Genomic DNA, 20,602 nt, shown 5'->3' on the forward strand with positions numbered 1-20,602 from the left:
GCTTTAATACAAATAAATAAAAACTACAGACTTAATGCTTTTGCCCCTATCTAGGGCATCATCAGAGCAAAACCATATTGACAGCACCAATCATTTATGCACCCTCATTAATCACACGATTAAAATGAATGGAATTTTTACCCCTCAACATGCTGACGTAGTCTAACTAAGTCTGTAGTTTTTTATTTATTTGTATTAAACATTACCATACTTGAGCAGTGGTTGTGGCATTTTTTATTTTTTTGGTTTACAGTATTTCTCACTCGTTTTTGAATGTTATCCAGTTCTTAGTTTTTGCCATCCATCATCACTTAATTGTCCAATATTGTTACTTGAGTTCAAAGTGGACATGGAGAAATTAATAGGGGAGCTGACCAAACTGACTCAACTACTAGAAGATCAAATGCAGCCTAACACTGCAGAGGAGGCCCCTTCTTCTTCCTTGTCTTCACTTTCTACCAAGCAAAGGGAATTGTTTACTATGCACATACCCCCACAAGACATTTTGACTGTTAATAGTGACTCAGATGGTAATTGAGGTTCCAGTGTTCATCAGGACTGTATTATTGGTAGACCTACAACCTCCGCAACCCACATTGAAATAGATTTAAGTAAACTTTTGGCATGTCTGGATTTGCATTTTTCACCTCCACCACCCAGACGAGATGATTTTGGTTCAATCCAGAAGCAATTGCATAGTTTAAAAAAGTATAAAAGTCAAGAAGAACCAAATGACAATATGTTTTTGAAACATTCCCTGGAACTAAATCAAGTCCTGAAGGGCTTAAGCGTCTGGAAGTTCCCGGTGGGGACACAAGTTGGATCAGTGATGCACAGAGAGCTATTTGACCTATTTGAATGAACAGGTATGGACTTAATGAAAGTAATCACACGGGACAAAGGACATAAGCTTGGGCAGTTACAGAGGGAGATTACTGATTTAAATTTAAGTATTAAAAATGACTGGTTGATCATAACAAGGATGCTTACAACAAAATATTTTCTGATTTAGAAAAGCATGTTAAAGGTAATTTGGACAGAAAGCAAATGAAACTAAATACAGAACAGCTCTCTGGTGTGGCTATTGGGGCAAAATGTGCCCACATATATGCTAACTTAGTACTGGCAGAATGGGAGAAAAGCTTTGTTTGAGTGTCTCCTTTTATGAAAGACATTTTATTGTGGGTTTGTTTTTTTGGAAGACATTTTAATTCTATGGTGGGGTAACATTGAAGGTGTAGGACAACTGGTTAATTATTTGAATAATTCCACCTCATTTTTACAATTTACTTACAAAATTGGTGCCTGGGAGATAGATTGTTTAGATATATGTCTATATAAAAATTCTGATAGTGGAAAGCTTAGCTCTAACATTTTTAGGAAAAAGACAGAGGGCAGGATTCACGAAGGCTTGCACGGAGTGTAAGAGACGTGCAACACTCCATGCAAGCCTCGCGATCCAGGAACAGCCCTAAACTCCGTGTAAGAGACCAGCTAAAACGTCTCTTACACGGACTGGGCGTGGACATGCTAAATACCTCACTTGCAGCCGAAAGGTATGCAAATGAGGTATATTAGCGATCCACAAAGCAGAAACCAGTCCGTGTAAGAGACGTTTTAGCTGCAGAAATGTACTCAGTTGACAACTGAGTACGTTTCTGCAAATTCCACAACGGAGCCATGTCAGCTCCAAAAAAAGGGAGCATATGACTCAGGCAGCATGCCAATGGCCAAATATGTGGCCATTGGCAATATAACCCGATGCCAAAATATTAAAAATATAATTTTTTTTTCGGCGATGTTTAAACCCAGCGCAGCCCCGCGCAAACGGGCTGCACTGTATAAAATCATAAAAAAGAAGGTTATATGCAATACATGGAATGACAATGCAGGGACCAGCAGACCAAAAACAACATGGCCACCGTGTAGTGGTTGCTAAGGGGGGAAGCTGAGTCTAAGACATGTAACTAAGCATTAGTAGGCAATCTCATGTAAATGAGGGTTAGGATACTGAATCTCACAGTCACATAGCAAATGAGCACAGTCTGAGTAGGGTAAGAGATACATAAGGGGGAGGAATAGAGTAGGAGATAGGTGACATCACAAGGGGAATGGTAGAAAGAAATGCAGTTCATTGGAGGCCAGTGTAACATGACAGATGACAGACACAGATCATGGAAAGAGGTGTGCCACTAGATAAGTCATGAAAAGTCAAGAAATGGAAGGTGTACACTGTTACTTACACCAAAGTTTCTGGCTGGGCATGCATGCGCACGTGTGCGCACCATGAAGCGCGAGTAGGACAGTGTGCGTGCGTGTAAGGCAGACTGAGCATGTGGGAGCATGTTGGGAGATGTTTAACACTGTTTGTGCGGGTGTGCGCGTGTGTAGGGCAGGCTGAGTATGTTGGAGGTTGTTGGCAGATGTGTAACAGTGTTTGCGCGGGTGTACGCGCGTTTAAACCCGAATAAGTAGATTCTGAACCGTGTAAGCACGTGTGCGTGCGTGTAAGCCACTGTGAGCGTGTTTCTGATGGTATGCACATTGCTCCCCCCTGAGGAAACAGAGAGGAAAAAGGAAGCAACAGAATTAATAGGAAGCTAGCAGGGATAACTGCTGAAGCTAGCAGGTGAAAACAATTAGAAGCAGGCAATTACACAGGCAGAATAGTAGTCCTGCCCAGCACTTAAAACTCTGCAAACAGTAGTGCAGGATGTTTCTCTTAAGAGACACTGCAAGACAGGAGTAAGCTAATAGAAGTGAAAACTGAAAAAGCTTAACTCAGAGCAGAAATGTTAGGGGCTGCCATAGCTGTCATAATGAGACATAGGCGACTTGCTGAGGGTGGTGACAATGCAGATGGTCCCAGACAACCCACAGTGAGGAGACGGAGAAGAGTGTACAGGCCCAGGGTCACCTGCCACGGGTTACATGAGCTGGAGATAGTAGAGCACTATAGAGTGGACCGAGAGCTCCTGCAGCAAATTGTTGAGCTGTGCAGGCCATGCCTCACACACAGAACCAACAGAGGGGAACCCATCCCAGTGGAAACCAAGGTATGTGTTGGCCTAAGAATACTAGCAACAGGTACCTTCCAGAGACCAACTGGCGATATGATGGGGATATCACAGGCATCAGCCTCCAGGGTACTGCACCAGTTCCTGGATGCCATGTCAGCACATGTCGGTGATCATGTATATTTCCCCAATGCCCATGAGGTATTGGCCAGCAATATGCGTCTCTTCCAGCAAATAGCGGAATACCCTGAGGTAGTGGGTGCAATAGACTGCACGCACATACGCATCAAAGCACCAGCCGGTGAGCAGGGTAGGGCCTACATTAACCACAAGGGCTTCCCCTCTATCAACTGCCAGGTCGTGTGTGATGCCCAGGGCATAATAATGAATGTGTGTGCTGGCTGCCCTGGGAGTTACCACGATTCCCACATCTGGCATTTGACGCAGCTGTACCAGACATTTGCCAATGGGGACATCCCACACGGACACCTAGTGGGGGATGCAGGTTATGCACTGGAGCCATGGCTGATGACACCCATCAGAAACGCACACACCTGAACAGGAACGCCATAATGAGGCACACGCACAAACACGTAATGTAATAGAGTGTGTGTTTGGGCTGCTCAAGTCACAGTTCCGGTGTCTGGACACATCTGGTGGAGCCTTGCAGTACACACCAACTACATGTACCCAAATTGTCATGGTATGTGCTATGCTACATAATATGATCTTGCGAAAACAGCTGCAGCAGGACCAGCATAGGGCCGGGCCAAACAGCCCACCACCATTGCCAAGGCCATCACAGGCAGAGCGTGACTCGGAGGAGGAACAACCTGAGCCTTCCCCAGTAGGCAGAAGGAGGCGTGCCCAGTACGCCCTGGCCTTGGCAAAGAGGCAACACATAGCACATACACGGGCTCAGTAGGAACCCTGGGAATGATACCCCCTCTGACTCACTCAAATAATAACATGGATGCCTAAAATGACATGACCTGCTCACAAACATGTACAGGGAAGTCTAATATGCGCATCTGACAGAGGCAGCCCTGCAGCACCACCTGAGGCATGAATGCCATGTGTTAAGTAATGTAACACCATGTACTATATGCACACATGAGCACCCTGACTAACATCCACCCTCACCAAGCATGAAGCCACAAAATGACGATGGGATGATCAAGTGCAATAACTGGCTGAAGTAATGCAGTTAGTCAAAGGGGAGCCAATGTGTTTCAGGCTGGGAAGACATGCGGAGCATGACATGATGCACCACCTGCTAGGGGTGGGTGCACCTATCATGCCATGCCCCATGGATACTGGCAAAGGCTGTCAGTACCCACAGCATGCCCTGAATAGGTAAGTCTCAAAACACAAACCCACCTTCATAGGTTCTACAAGGGATAGGAACCTAGATGTAATGCTACCCAATGACAGATGTCTAAACAGCAAGATGTGTGCAGTGTAAACGCACACAGTATGGAGAATGTAGATACCAGTCCTGTAATAGAGAACTGGGTCAAGGCTCACATCAGCACCCTAACACTACCAGGTCACACCTCATACTGTGCTGTACAGCCGCAAAACATGGAACAAGCTACAAAAGGAGGGTGACTAGCAAGAAATGGCAAGGATAACCACACCCCATGTTGGTACCACAACAAGAAGCAGCATGGATTAGCCATGGTCAAATACCAATGGCTAAAACCGCCTCCCAGTATATAGCCTGCTGCAGACTACTGTCCTAATACCAGGAACTGCACCTGGCCTATGTCGGAATACATGAATATATCAAGCCCCCCAAACCACATTATATTGCTTGACTGAAAATACCCAGACATACACTGGGAGCATTATACTAGCACCAACACAGTAGGAGAAAATTTCCCAGAATCCATAAACCAAAATGCCCAGGAACAATGTACCACTCCCACAAGAGGGTAAGCATACTGGATGTGATAATCAGCAACATGTGTACTGGATGGCAAGATGAGAAGTGTTCCCTCACTGGTAAGACCAGACCATAGAGTAATCACACTGGATATACACATCCTGACCCCAGTCCCTGGCCAGAATACCACAGTGAAAACATATGTAAAGCATAGGTTGCAGCCCTCAAAACCGATGTTGAATCCACAAAGGCCCTGTGCAAGTGCAGAATATGGGACACACCACAGAACATGTTATACAGGCATTCCATGAACACAGCCAGGAATGCTTGGAGTATGCAATCACAAATAACAACAACACACAATGCCATACACGCAGGCATCTGGCATGCTGGACTCCAGCCATTACCAAACCATGCAAGAGAATGAGGAAGCTACCACATGATAGAGCAAACATAAAAGGGAAGTAATCACTGACCAGTAGTATGGCAATAACATATGTTCACACATACAATCCACTAAGTCCAGCCACAACAAGTAGAATCTGTGAATCCAGAGGCAATGTGACACCAGTCCCAAGTACACAGACAACCACAACACCCCCCAATAAATACAAATATATGTGATAGATGCATCCATGTATCCAAACCAGAGGTTGAGCTCCACCAACTCAGTACTGTCAAAACTAGTCAGGGGGAGAAGGTAACCACATACACCACAAACCCAGTCCAACATAGACCTACCACAACTGTAAACCAAACACCTAAACACAGACAAATATTCCCGGAGGCCTTAATTACAAACACACCACACCAAAAGAAGCCTCCAAAGCAGATCACAAGCAACCACAACCTTCAAACATAGCACATGCAGCGAATAGTACGCAAAGCTGGTGTGCCAAACAGTCACAGGCCAGAAGGAGAAACAACATGCCTGATACAGTCGTAATAGGTGTCTGTATAGGCAGACACACTGCTGTCCCACTCACCAGACTGAACAAGGGAAAGGGTAGAGTAAGCTGCCTGTAGGCTGCCACAAAATGCCACATAACACAAGTACGCAGGTCACCCCAAAGCAAGCAGAAATATGATGCACTCAATGTCCATGCTGGTGTGAATTACCTGAGATGTACCTCCCTGGTCAACATGAAAAGAGACATGGATGGTCCCTCTGAGTATGTACCCCAGGCCGGTATGACACTGGCTGTGTGCAGCATCCAACCCTCACCAAGAATGATGCCACAGTACAAACACAGAATGCTCATGTTTAACAGCTGGCACAGTTACAGCTGTCAGTCCAAGAGGGTCTAATGTCTGTCTGCTTGAGATGTCAAGCATGACAAGCCATGCTGCTGTTCCAGGGATGGCTTGCACCTGTTACCCGTGTGCGTCTGGATACTGGATAAGGCCTTTGCTGCCTCCATAGAGCCGTATGTAGGCAAGGCCAAAAAGACTACCCACCACCCTAGAAAACATAAGTGGTAGGAAACATAAGGGTAATGCTGACCAATGCCAGATGTGTAAACTGCAATATGCATGCCCCTGAGGCACTTCCCAGTATGGAGAACATCGATGTCTGTGCAGTGACAGAAGCCTGCTGCAAGCCTAGTGATAGCACACCAGCACTACTAGGTTATACCACATATCATGTGTTATGGCCCCAACACCTGCACCAAAACATCAAAGGAGGGAGTATCCATATGCAGCACAGACACCCATATTGCCAGGTAACTGACAATGCACAAAGCAGCGGAGACCACCCATGTGCACATAACTGTAGTCAAAACTGCTGTACAGTCTGTAGCATGCGACAGACCACACTCTCACACACAAGAACTCCACCCAGACATCCTGAAGACACTGGACAGTATGAATGTCCCACCAAATACCAGACAAGGTACACACAAATTACCACATAGGTGTCAAACCATTATGTATGCAAGGAGTAATCAGGGACCTAGGGACACAGCTCGACATTAATCTGTCATGTGACACCCACAATGCCAATGTGGCTATGAAGATTGTCGATATTGGACACCGTATCATGAAAGGATTCACATCAACATCAACAGAGGTCACTGTGCCGCTGTACTGTTCCCTTATCAGACCCATAATCTAGTACAATGACTCATATGGGATGTACCATACGTGACACCTGCAGCGGTTCGGAAGACCTCATAGTTACCCCAGCAACAGGATAAAGGGTGTCAAATATATGTCATATGCTGCCTGGCTGTAGACACCCCAGCTGACTGCAGTCACAGACTGCCTACACAGAGGCATTGTATGTCTGTTGTACAAGGCCATGTCCAACACAGGAGTAATGGACATGCTCCACCACAGGAAATCAAAGCCATTGGAGCTGTGAGAGTCACAGATGTCAGCCTCAACACATAATGAAATAAGATGTGCTGGAGGGACAGATACATAACCCAGAGGCTCCCCACACCCAGAAACAGGATCCCAATCCATGGTAGGTAGAGCCCTCACTGACACCCCTCAACAGGAATATTGCCAAGTGGATGGATGACCGTACATGTATACTGGGGGTCCTCACTGTGTCACGACCAGACAGAGGCACAGTGAAGAACTTCATAAATGGCCATAATTGAACATAGCAAGGGGTGGCAAAAGACACACACACTCTGGCTAGGCTTACTAATGGCCTAGGGTGTATAGCCTAGTATGAACCCATGAACCTATGAAGATACAAAACATACAGGACACTAAGGATAATCACAAGGGTTACCCAACTGATGGTAGGAACCATGTTGGGTATCCACAGATATGCTCCGAATCACACAGATATTACAAACAACATACCAAACACACACACATATTGCTAACATATAACCTGTCACGTGCAGTGCAAACACCCCCCCCCCCCAGAGTGCAAAATACCTATCCCACCAGACTGATGGTCCCCTGACATTGCAGATGCTGAGGTAACAGCCATCATCTGCAAAGCAGAACACACAGCAGCAAAGGTATGTGATGGTGTCTTGTGCTGAGGCCAACATGGACTCCAAGAATAATGGAATGCCAAATCACACTACTGCCCAATGTCAGCCTTACCACAGGATATGTACCCAAAGAGCAGTGTACAACAACAGTGGTCCATCACAACAAAGGTGTTGCCTGAATGGATACTCCAAACTACCACCCCAGGATCCTGACAAGCTTGTTCTGCACAGCTATGGAAAGGATCAGTATGTACCGCAGACAGAAGGCTATTGTGGACCTACTGATACTGGACCCTACACAGTGTGGCTGTCGTAACTGCAGAACCTGCCCCTAAACATGTCTGACCCATTTGAAGCAGTCATTAAGGTCATTTATGAGGGCAATGTGGTCCACACAGTGTAGCTGGACCATGCACACGCTTCTAGACAATACCGTACGAGTTCAGTATGGATATGTTCACCAGCTTAAATATATACCCCTATGTCAGTAGAGGGGTTGCAAACCAGACCAAGGACAGAACTGACATGGTCAGACATGCCGCATCCATGTCAGACTACAAAGCAGATATGAGTGGCATCCCACTAGGCCTGGTCTTGCCCCCCCCCACCCCCGTTCTGTATATATGTCCCATAGGTATAGGCCAACATGGAAGGACTGTGACTGAACATGTATGCAGAGGAGTACAAACAGCCCACCATATCCGACCCCCAGCTGACACAAGCAACCCACAAAAGGGCCACCTACAAACAGACAACTGTAGCCATAGCCATGTCAGCAAGCTAATTGCAGAACTGTGTATAGACAACCACCATGGATATACAGTAAGTGCCCACAGATTACCACACAGGTGTTAACCCATGAGGTACCTAACATGTAATGTGAGACCTGGGTACAAAAGGTGATAGATATCCTGCACTGGACAAACATGTGGCTGTAGTGTTCGCAGAAACATATACTATCTACCCACCCAAACATGAAGGTTGGCAGATGTAGATAAGGGGAACTCACTGTGGCTCTGCAGTCATCCTCCATCAGCGTCACAAGTGACTACAATAGCCCCTGTGGGATATACCAGCAGACACCTCCATCAACTGTAAAGTCCACAACAGTACCCCACCAGGAGTAGCAAAGAGCATGAACAGATGCCATGTGTTGCCTGAGTAAACAAACTGCAGCCCCACACACCGCCATACTTCCCAGCTACAGGAAATCTGTGCCTGATGTATGAAGCCATGTCCAACCTGGAATGAATGAACATGTTGCACCTTGTACAATCTGAATGGCAGTGAGCTATGCACATGAGAGACCTGAACACCAGCACTGACATACATAGGACAAGCTGTACAGAATGATCCATGACACAGAAGGCACCCCCACTCTTCAGTAAACTCCTGGTACAGGTCAGCCAGAGAGTCAAATATCGACACCCCTCAAGAGGAATCCTGATGAGTGGATGGGAGATGGTAGGCTAACCCTGGGTATCACTGTTATGTCAGAGGTAGACGGAGGCACAGTATACTAACCATGACATATGTCATGGCAAACTCCAGTTACAATATGTGTCGAAGGACAAACACACCCTGTGACTAGCATCAGAAATGGCCTAGGGAACATTGCTAGTGTTTGCCAATGTCCACCCATGTTGTGGAATACACTAGCAATGTTGGACGAGCCTGGTGTAGGTAGTCCATATCTGAACATATTGCAACATGGTCATATGTGCACAACTGGCCCCTACACAGTCTGTTGTGCTCACTATGAAGATGTCAAGCAGTCATAGGACTAAAGCCCAGGATACTGTCCACCACAGTGAAAGTACTGAACCAGTACACTATACGGTACTACAGTGTTAGGTCATTATGAAAGTATGTTGAGAACTGTCTGCAAAGTATCCCATGCAATCCCTGCAGGCACAGTATAATCCCTGTTGTGGCAGACACGAAGCAGTTGGCCAGTTAGTACACAACATGACACCCAACACACAACCATAAATGTGAGATATTGTTGAAGTGCACACACACCCAAATATGTGGTGGACTTCAGAGTGCAACATATGGAAAGCTCACACTGGGCATGCTCGCACACTTTGATAAATGAGGCATATGTCAGACAACATGCCATGGAAAGGCTGAACTGGGCATGCTCACACACTTAGGCCATATCTCCGTTTAGCAGTTGGCCACACATATCTGGTATTTGTACATGTCAGTCCAGGAACCAACCACAACACAGCAATCAGCCCAGTGCACACAGTAAATGATTACAGAGACATAAGTGATATAGTGGATCACCATCATATGCAAACATCTTCCACAGATACACAAGTTGGTCATAGGAACAGGGAATGCTATGGCAATAAAGACCTGCAAACAGTAGAACAGCACAACAAATATTGTGCATCCGACAATTGAACATATGGGTGTAGAGGTCAATACTAGGCTTGTTGCCCTAGGGAATGACAACTCAGCCAGAGTGTGCTTGGCATTTGCATCCCCAGGACAGTAGGCTACTGTGCCACTGTAAAGTAGGTCACAGAAGGCAACATGTGAGGCTAGTGAGCTGTGCCTCTGTCAAGCAGGGGCACCATGGAGGTCCCAGCAATTGAATGTGCTAAGCCACAGCCATGTTGTCGGTGTGTGCTGTGAGAGGGTTGCTGAGGATCTCTGACAGTAGGTGTCCATCAATAACAGACTGAGGGGAGCCCTATCTGCATTCTCTGGATGATTCCACTGTCAACACTGTGTTGTAATGAGTATGTGTGAATGAAGTGCCGTGCCGGAACTGTTCACAGATGTCCTCCCTCTGTGGGCTACAGCTCTGCAATGTATTAGGTCACTCTGTCTGTTGTACGGCACATATATGGCTGGTGTACAGCTGACAGGTGTCTTGTTGTGGAGCAGTCATGGGTATATGTGGGATAGCATGACCAATGCAAACCGTACACATGCTCATAGAATGCAATTGTCAAGGATTATGCTGAGTGGCCAGTATAGTCCCCCAGCATGGGTCCTCTGAAGTTGTACACCCCAGTCTACACAAGTGTAGAGTCTGCTTGTGCTAAATACAGTTTGTGTGCAGTGACAACCTTGCCTGCGGGTGGAGATGGGATATGGATGTCCAGGGAAAGGTGGGTATGGTCAGATATCAACAATGGTGGTCTACCTCTGGTGTGGAACAGTGAGTACCCACGTTGCAGATGGACAGGTGCAATATGTATTCCCCCATGTGGCTGTGGTGTGTGGTTCTGCCATAGCACATGGACCCACAAATTGTAGTGGCTGTAGGGTAAAGTGGTAGAGGCCTGAGTAGTTCTCACACACAATATGCCTGTACCTGATGTTAACAACTGGAATGGTGTATGTGAACACCTGCATATCCTGGCACTGTTCCCAGGGAAGCTAAGTGTGTGTCCTCGATGTGGGTGTGGTATTCTGGACTGATTGTGTTGTGTGTTACAGGTCCTGTGGTCACAAAGCATGGTATAGAACATAAACTGCCAGTGCGATGTGCATATCTGACCCTGACGTAGGTGGCTGCAAATGCATATATATGCTATCCCCCACCTGACAGGTAGTACTACATGTACATACCTCTGTAGAAATAAAGATGTCAGCACCCTATAAATACTACAGGCGCAAAACAGATGCCCAGTAATTCGGATAGTGTGCTCTGCTAATGCATCGCCCTCAAGTGTCATAATATAGTTAGGTAGGGGTTCGAATCCTGCAAATGCTCAGTGTGTGTGTGGGGGGTGTGGGTGAGTGGGGTTTGTGTGTTTGAAAGGCTGTGAGAGGGAAATGTCCCTTTTGGCAACTGGGAAAACACACTACAGGATGCACATTCCCCTTTCTAAACACTGATGAAGTCAGCACCCTATAAGTACAGCAGGAGAAGAGAAACCTCCCAGTAATGAGAATAGCGCGCTCCGCTAATGTGTCCGTCTCGAGTGTCATAACATAGTTAGGTAGGGGTTTAAATCCTGTACATGCTCAGTGTGTGTGGTGGGGGTTAGTGTGTGTTCAAGACTGTTTGAAAGAAGTATCCCTTTTGCCAACTAGGAGAATACACTACAGGATGCACATTCCCCTTTCTAAACACTGATGATTTCAGCACCCTATAAGTACAGCAGGAGAAGAGACACCTCCCAGTAATGTGAATAGCATGCTCTGCTAATGCGTCCGTCTTGATTGTCATAACATAGTTCAGTAGGGGTTTGAATCCTGTACATGCTCAGTGTGTGTGGGGGGGGTTAGTGTGTGTTCAAGACTGTTTGAAAGAAGTATCCCTTTTGCCAACTAGGAGAATACACTACAGGATGCACATTCCCCTTTCTAAACACAGATGATGTCAGCACCCTATAAGTACAGCAGGAGAAGGAAAGCCTCTCAGTAATGCGAATAGCGCGCTCTGCGAATGCATCCGTCTCGAGTGTTATAACATAGTTAGATAGTGGTTTGAATCCTACACATGGCAAGTGTGTGTGTTTGGATCAGGGGGGTTAGTGTGTGTGCAGTTTTGTGTGAGGGAAATGTCCCTTTTGGCAACTGGGAGAACACACTACAGGATGCACATTCCCCTTTCTAAACACAGATGATGTCAGCACCCTATAAGTACAGCAGGAGAAGGAAAACCTCCCAATAATGCGAATAGCGCAGTCTGCTAATGCATCCGACTAGAGTGTCATAGCATAGTTAGGTATTGGTTTGAATCCTGCAAATGGCAAGTGTGTGTGTTTGGATGAGGGGGGTTAGTGTGTGTGCAATTTTGTGTGAGGGAAATGTCCCTTTTGGCAACTGGGAGAACACACTACAGGATGCACATTCCCCTTTCTAAACACAGATGATGTCAGCACCCTATAAGTACAGCAGGAGAAGGGAAGCCTCCCAGTAATGTGAATAGTGCAGTCCGCTAATGCGTCCGACTCGAGTGTCATAACATAGTTAGGTAGTGGTTTGAATCCTGCAAATGACACGTGTGTGTGTTTGGATGAGGGGGGTTAGTGTGTGTGCAATTTTGTGTGAGGGAAATGTGCCTTTTGGCAACTGGGAGAACACACTACAGGATGCACATTCCCCTTTCTAAACACAGATGATGTCAGCACCCTATAAGTACAGCAGGAGAAGGGCAGCTTCCCAGTAATGCGAGTAGCGCTGTCTGCTAATGCTTCCAACTCGAGTGTCATAACATAGTTAGGTAGTGGTTTGAATCCTGCAAATGGTATGTTTGGATGAGGGGGGTTAGTGTATGTGCAATTATGTGTGAGGGAAATGTGCCTTTTTGCAACTGGGAGAACACACTACAGGATGCACATTCCCCTTTCTAAACACTGATGATGTCAGCACCCTATAAGTACAGCAGGAGAAGGGAAGCCTCCCAGTAATGCGAATAGCGCACTCTGCTAATGCGTTTCTCCCGAATGTCATAATATAGTTAAGTAGGAGTTTGAAACCTGTAAATGGCATGTGTGTGTTTGGATGTGGGGACTCTGTGTGTTTGTGCAATTCTGCATGAAAAACATGTGCTTTTTTGAAATCAGGGGATCACACTACATGATGCACATTACCCTTTCCAAACAGTGATGATGACAGCACCCTATACATACAGCTTGAGAAGAGACATCTGCCAGTACTCGGAATAGCCAGTACTCAGAATAGCGCACCCTGCTACAGCATCACTCTCAAGTGCCGTAACATATTTAGGTAGGGGTTTGAAACCTGCAAGTGGGAAGTGTGTGTGTGTTTGGATGTGGGGAGTTTGTGTGTGTGCATTTTCGTATGAAAAACATGTTAGTTTTGGCAATCAGGAGATCACACTACCTGATGCACATTACCCTTTCAAAATACTGATGTTGTCAGCACCCTGTAAGTACAGCCAGAGAAGAGGAACTATCTAGTAATCCGAATAGTGCACTTTGCTAATGCGTCTCTCTCACGTGTCGTGACTTAGTTAGGTAGGAGAATGAATCCTGAAAATGGCAATTGTGCATGTGTGTGTGTGGGGGGGTAGTAGGGTGTGTCTAAATGCAAGTGTGAGAGAACAGATCCTTTTGGCAAATATTACAATACACCAGATGCTGCATATTCCCCCATTAAACACAGGGGATGTCACCACACTATCAGCACAGCCAAACAGGGCTAGTTGGCTAGTAATGCCAATAGTGCGTTCTGCTACTGTGTCTATTACCATTGTCAGAGTACAGATAGGTATGTTTTGGTAACCCACGACTGCCACGTGTGGTTGTGTCACACAGTATGACCTTGTGTGGGTCTTTGTACATAACAATGCATGCCATTGCCTAAACCAGCAATGGCATTGCACACATGATGTATGTGTTTGACACATACACATAAATACCTGTGACCTGCAGTAGTTACCATGTCTGAGACATGCCTCGAGTGGATAAATGGTATTTGCAATGTATATCAATATGACTGTGTCTTACTGTGCAGGGTCCGCACGCGGTATGTGTTTATACAGTGTGGGTGTATATGGTAAAATACCTACAGCAGGGGATACACATCTGGTCTGGGCCATATAGTGTACATGTAGTCGATGTACAGGTGCTGCATGTTCCCACCTGTTGTGGCAGTGGTAACATGTCATTCCACTGCAATTCAGTGACCACATGCTGTGAACCCTTCAACTAGTGTGTTGTAGCTACAGTAATGCTCACGCACAATGTTTGGCTGGATGCAGTCCAGCCATATAAACACAGTTCTTGAGACTGTCATATTGCCAGTGTTGTTATGGAGGATAGGTGGTCTTCCTGTGTATGGAAGGGTTGTGTGTGCCAGGCTATGAACCAGATGGCAGTCCAACACACTGTTAGCTGCACATGATTAGGCCCTGATGCTTTATGCTGTGCCAACAACCTGGAGTTGTATGTATCTGTGGTACCTTGGGATACCACCCCCCCGTCCATGTGCGTTACATGTGTAGGGGATGACAGGCATGGTATGGGGCATAACCTGTCAGTGATGGGTAACACCTGTGAGCAATGAATCAGGAATCTGGTACTGCACAGACATTGCAGTTCACCGTGCTGAGGACAGTGTCCGGTGCATGCATCTTCCGGTGTACACTGCTGTTGTTGTGTAGCAGCACTGTTGGTGTCCTAACCTGTGTGATACCCACGGAGGTGGCTATGTAAACCATGTCCTGCAGCATAAGGAAGTATGTGTGTACCAAGGAGCTTTGCCATTATACATCGGGACATGAGTGTCACGTACAAGATGACCCTTGCACATCATTGTGGCTTCCCTAGCATGTAAGCACACGTTGACAGCCAGCGGATACCCTATGAATGACATTGGAGACTGAGCATAATGTAGACATACAACACCCTTCCCACATATAGTGGTAGCATACCTGGTGAGGGTATGTTGGCAACCAAGATCAGGCTCATACTGGCCTATGCCACATGCTGAGAGATCCATTCTATGTTCCCTATCATGTAGTCCAGGGAGGTATGTCTCAGGTCAGCCATACTGGCATGGTCAATGAGTGAGTCATATGTGTCCATGCCTCTGACTGACCTGTATGCATGTGTTCTGTGGTGGACCATAGTGCCCCTGAGGCATATCACTGTGACCTTCACCAGATACAGCCTGTTGAGCGGGACCCCAGTGCAGCACCCAAGACAGGTACCTGACACGTCTGTAGCAGGTGTGTTGTGTAGCCCTACAGGCTGTGAGTGTGTGGCACAGGAGATGTGTGTGCCATGTGTGGCATGTGCTCTGTTCCGACGGGACATATGCCTGTGTGCCAGCTGCGGAGGTGTGTGATGCTCAGGCAGGATGCTATTCTGAGTCCCCACGTATGCCCCAGTGTGTTCAGCATGCTGTCAGTGCATGTCAATGTCTGACTTGTATTGTAGTCACTGTAATATATTTTATTTATTTATTTATTTATCCTACGTTTGTTGACCGGGATAGTCCGACTGGATGCATGTCCATTTCAGGGAGGCCCAGGAGAAAAGCTACAAGGGTAAGCAGATACAGCATTACATAATACCAGCATTACATATTACAAACAGATTATTTACAGAGATTACATAAGTAAGCAAGTTAAACATGTTCCACAGGTTAATGTTAGTCCTGAGCACAAGTCAGGATTAAATTAAATTACACAGTAAACTGGTTCACAGATTTTACACATTCGAGTTAGCCAGGCTTGATACATTGACATAGCCAGTTAAGTGACAAATGTTGTTTGAGTCTAGTGTTAAATTGACCTAAGGTGGAAAGTAAGGTAATATCAGCTGGAAGTGAGTTCCAGGATCTACTTACAGAGTTTGCAAAGAGAGAATCACCGGCTGTGTTATTAAATTTGCTAGTCTGAATTAGTAGTTTGTTAGAGGATCAAGCAGTCTAGGATTGTTATAGGGGGTGATAATATTTGAAGTGCAGGAGTATTTTCCGGATTATAGAGGATTTTATAGGCCATAATCAGTTGGTTATACTGTATTAGGCTGGGTAGTTCAAGCCAACCAAGCTGATTTAGATTGATGCAATGATGTGTCCTAAAGGCAGCCCAGTGGCAAACCTGGCAATGTGGTTGTAGCAAATTGAGTGTTTGTTAAGGACAGTCTTGTTCATATTCGAGAGTAGAGGCGATGCATACAGAAGGGTTGAAAGAAGGTGTGAGCGAGCTATGGCACTTTTAGCTGGAGGGGTTAGGAAGGCTTTTATTCTGTAAAGTGACCCTAGTTTTTTATTGATGGCTTTGATAATTTGGTTAACATGTAGGTCACATTTGAGATTATTGTCTATGATGACACCTAATAGTTTAGTAGATGGGTCAGGGGAGATTATTGTGCCATCAGTTGATGTTATGGTAAAGGTGAAAGCGGTAGACCTACGTGTTGGTGAGATAACAGCAGTTTAGTTTATTTGGGATTTAGGATCAGACGATGTTCAGAAAGCCAGTTTTCTATTGTATTAAAGGTGGTCTGGGTAGCTGACCATAACTCTACTGGAGATGTGGCTGAGCAGATCAGAGTAGAGTCTTCAGCATACTGGATACAGCTGACTTTTGGGATGACAGTATAAAGGTCGTTAATGAAGATGGAGAACAGCAAGGGCCTAGTATAGAGCCTTGTGGTACTCTGAGGGTGTTAGGTAGAAGATTAGAGAGTTTGTTCTGCCAGAGGCCAGCCTGCTGTCGACCATGCAGGTAGGATTGAAACCATTGGAAGGCTCCAGTATATAGACAGAATGTTTGCAGGGTGTGGATTACAAGTTGGTGATCAACCATATCGTATGCCTTGGAAAGATCCAAAAAGAGGGCTGAGGATATATAATTAGTGTTGCAAGTATGGTTTATGGTGTTAGTAAAGGCTAGGAGTCCTGAAGTAGTGCTGTGATGAGGACAGAAGCCATGCTGAGTGTCTGCCATAAGGCGATTTTGGATTAGGTGGTGCATGAATTGTCTATGAATAAAGTTTCCATAATCTTTGCAAGTGGAGAGAGTATAGCTATTGGCCTATAATTGGAGAATTCAGTAGAGCTGCCTCCTTTGTAAAGTGGGATTACATAGGATATTTTCCAGATGGTGGGAAATTTAGATTCTACCATGGTTCGTTTGATTAGTTTTGAGACGGGGTAAGCAATAGCATCAGCTGATTTTTGTAGGTACTCGACAGGGAGTTGATCAGCAGAAAGTGTAGTGGGTTTCACTTTTTCAATCAAGGTACGGAGAAGTGAAGTGGCGACTGGTTGGCAGATGAATGCAAGTAGGTTTCTAGGGGTGCTACTTTCAGGACCAGGGGAGCTAGGAGGTAGATGGCTAGCTAGGGCTTGAAATGTCTCAGTAAAGAATTGGTCAAAACTATCAGAAACATCTTCAGGGGTTTTATGAATAGTAGCAACAGGGATTGGGGTTGAAGTTTGTCCAGGATGTAGTATATATGACATGCCACCTGACAGGGTATGGCATTACTGGGTTCAGAGAGCTCAGTCCCCAGATTGGCTGTGTGGTGGCATCCCACACATGTGTTGTACGTTCCTGGCCTAGGGTGATGGCTGACTGCATACATGTGGCAGCTGTGACATTGCCACATGACTCACAAACCACAACTGGACCATTGAGGTGATTCACAGGTTACCTTTGCACATGCTACCCTAGTAGTGTGATTGCCATGGTGAGTACCAACACATAGGGCCAATGGGGAACAACATACTGAAGGTGTGTATGTGTGGGTGTACCGCTACTGTTTCATAGCACTGGCATATATGACTGCACACGTGGGTAAATGCCAGGTAAGACATGTGCAATGTGTCACAGGCAACGTACATGTGTACAGGACAGACAGTGACGTTCTGTCATGTGTAAAGTTGACATATCGTGACGCTATGCAGATGTCACTAGGAGTCTACAGAAGCACTGTAACTCTGCCTTGCAGGTGTAAGCAGTGTTCCAGGGAACCCCAAGCGAACATGCATGCAAACAAAGCTACAATAAGCAGGGCTGGAAGTAGTGCATTGTACAACAAAGAAGGGGTAACAATAACAGTAAGTAACAATGCAAATATGTAGGCACTATCAACATGTACCCAGGAATACACAGCGCAGATGCCCATGGTAGAACTGATATTATGTCATAGTTATTTGTGATTTGGATTACATTGGTACTGCACACATATCTACATGCGCGAACATCCACATTGCATAGTTGTTGTGGGCAACTTGACACCATTACTGTACATGTCCACCATTGCATATCACTACTTGCGTTAGCTTCCTCCCTGTGCTACCCATGTATGCGGCTATCTGTTGACAACCTTACCACCGGCATGCAATTATGTGCAGCTGTTACACTTTGGTATGTACTATGGGTGCAGATAACAATTCAGGACATTCATACAGTTACTGCAGCAGGCATGCTGGGATATACACACAGTCATAGCAGCACACTGTACTGTTACCAACATGATACTACTAATACACTTTTATGTAGTCACCCTGTGCATCAGCAACGTGTTTACCTGTTCCCGCAATGATGTTGGAGATTGCAGAGGTGGCACAGTGTCATCATATGCACAGGGTGTGAATTAGGTATGCCTGAGTCAGCCACTGATACCACCAATTGACATGTGTGTGTATGTGTGTTGGTGAGGGGCAGCAGTACAGGGTGGGGCAGTGTTGGTGCAGTGTGTGCGTGTATGTCGTTGCCCTAGGTGTTAACATTTCGCATGTGTGTATGCACGCACACAGTTCCACCTCATGGCTGCCATATACAGGGGTTTGTGGACAGCCACAGACTGCACCTGGCAGGTCATACAGATCAGTGTCTGTGGGCACGGACACAGTACCTGTGCCTGGCAGGGGTGCTACGGACCGTATCCAGTACTAAGCCAGACTGGGTACTGTCATCAGAAGCGGGAGTGTGTTGACTGGACACAGGTCACTGTCGGGACTGTCCACAGCCACGTGCACGTGGTCTCCTGGGGCGTTCCGATGACAGCACAGACCCAGCATTGCTGGGGCTGCTGCTGGCACTATGGGGGCGTGCGCGAGCCTGTTGTCGTCCGCGCCGACTGCCAGCTGCTGCTGTTGCCAGCATACAGCCACATCGATGCCGCAAACGCCCACCATTGCCCTGGCTCATGGACATTTGGTTGTGGAACTGCTGTAATATGCCCCCACAACATCTGTCTATAACATCGGTGAAATTACGGATAGCATCCGCAATGTCACGCATACTGTCTGTCATGGCTGTGCGACATGCTCTCACCTCCCTCAGACCCTGTCTGGTGTACCTTTCCATACTCGACTGTGCCTGCATGACAGTCCGAAACATAGCTGAGGTTGACAAACCTCTTTGGGCACGTCGGCCAGAGGCAGTACGCTCACGGATGCTCCCACGAGAACCCATGGGCAACTGTCTGTGTGGTACCATCGGAGGACCCTGCCCATGGCTGCTGTGTGGGGACGCATGTGCCACAGGTACCACATTACCCTGGTCTATGCCCACTGTATCCTGTCCATCACCTAGGGACAATGGTGATAAAGGATGTACTGGCAGGATGACTGTGTGCAATGATGGGGTTGACAGCTGTGTACTGTCAATTGGCTGACCAATGGCGGACCCTGACACACCTTCCTGCACTATTACACAAATATCATCATTACCAGTACCCGTGGCACAAGATTCAGGTTCCCTGCTGCAGGTCACCAGAGCAGCACCAGAACCTGTGGGAGGAAGACAGGAAACACAGTTTACAGTCTCCAGACATTGTTACCAGTGATGCACTTCTGCACACATGCACACATGCACACATGGACACATGCACACATGCACACATGGACACAGGCCCACATGCACACATGGACACAGGCACACATGCAGACATGCACACGTGGACACATGCACACAGGCACACATGCACACATGCACACAGACACACATGCACACATGCAGACATGCACATGTGGACACATGCACACGTGGACACATGCACACATGCACACGTGGACACATGCACACCTGGACACATGCACACATGCACACATGCACACGTGGTCACATGCACACATGGACACATGCACACATGCACACGTGGTCACATGTACACATGCACACATGCACACGTGGACACAGGCACACATGCGCACATGAACACATGCACACATGCACACGTGGACACAGGCACACATGCACACATGCACACATGCACACGTGGACACAGGCACACCTGCACACATGCACACATGCACACTTGGGCACAGGCACACCT

The sequence above is a fragment of the Protopterus annectens genome, chromosome 5.part1 (assembly GCF_019279795.1).
Source record: "Protopterus annectens isolate FY-2018-M chromosome 5.part1, PAN1.0, whole genome shotgun sequence".
NCBI classification, from domain to species: Eukaryota; Metazoa; Chordata; order Ceratodontiformes; family Protopteridae; genus Protopterus; species Protopterus annectens.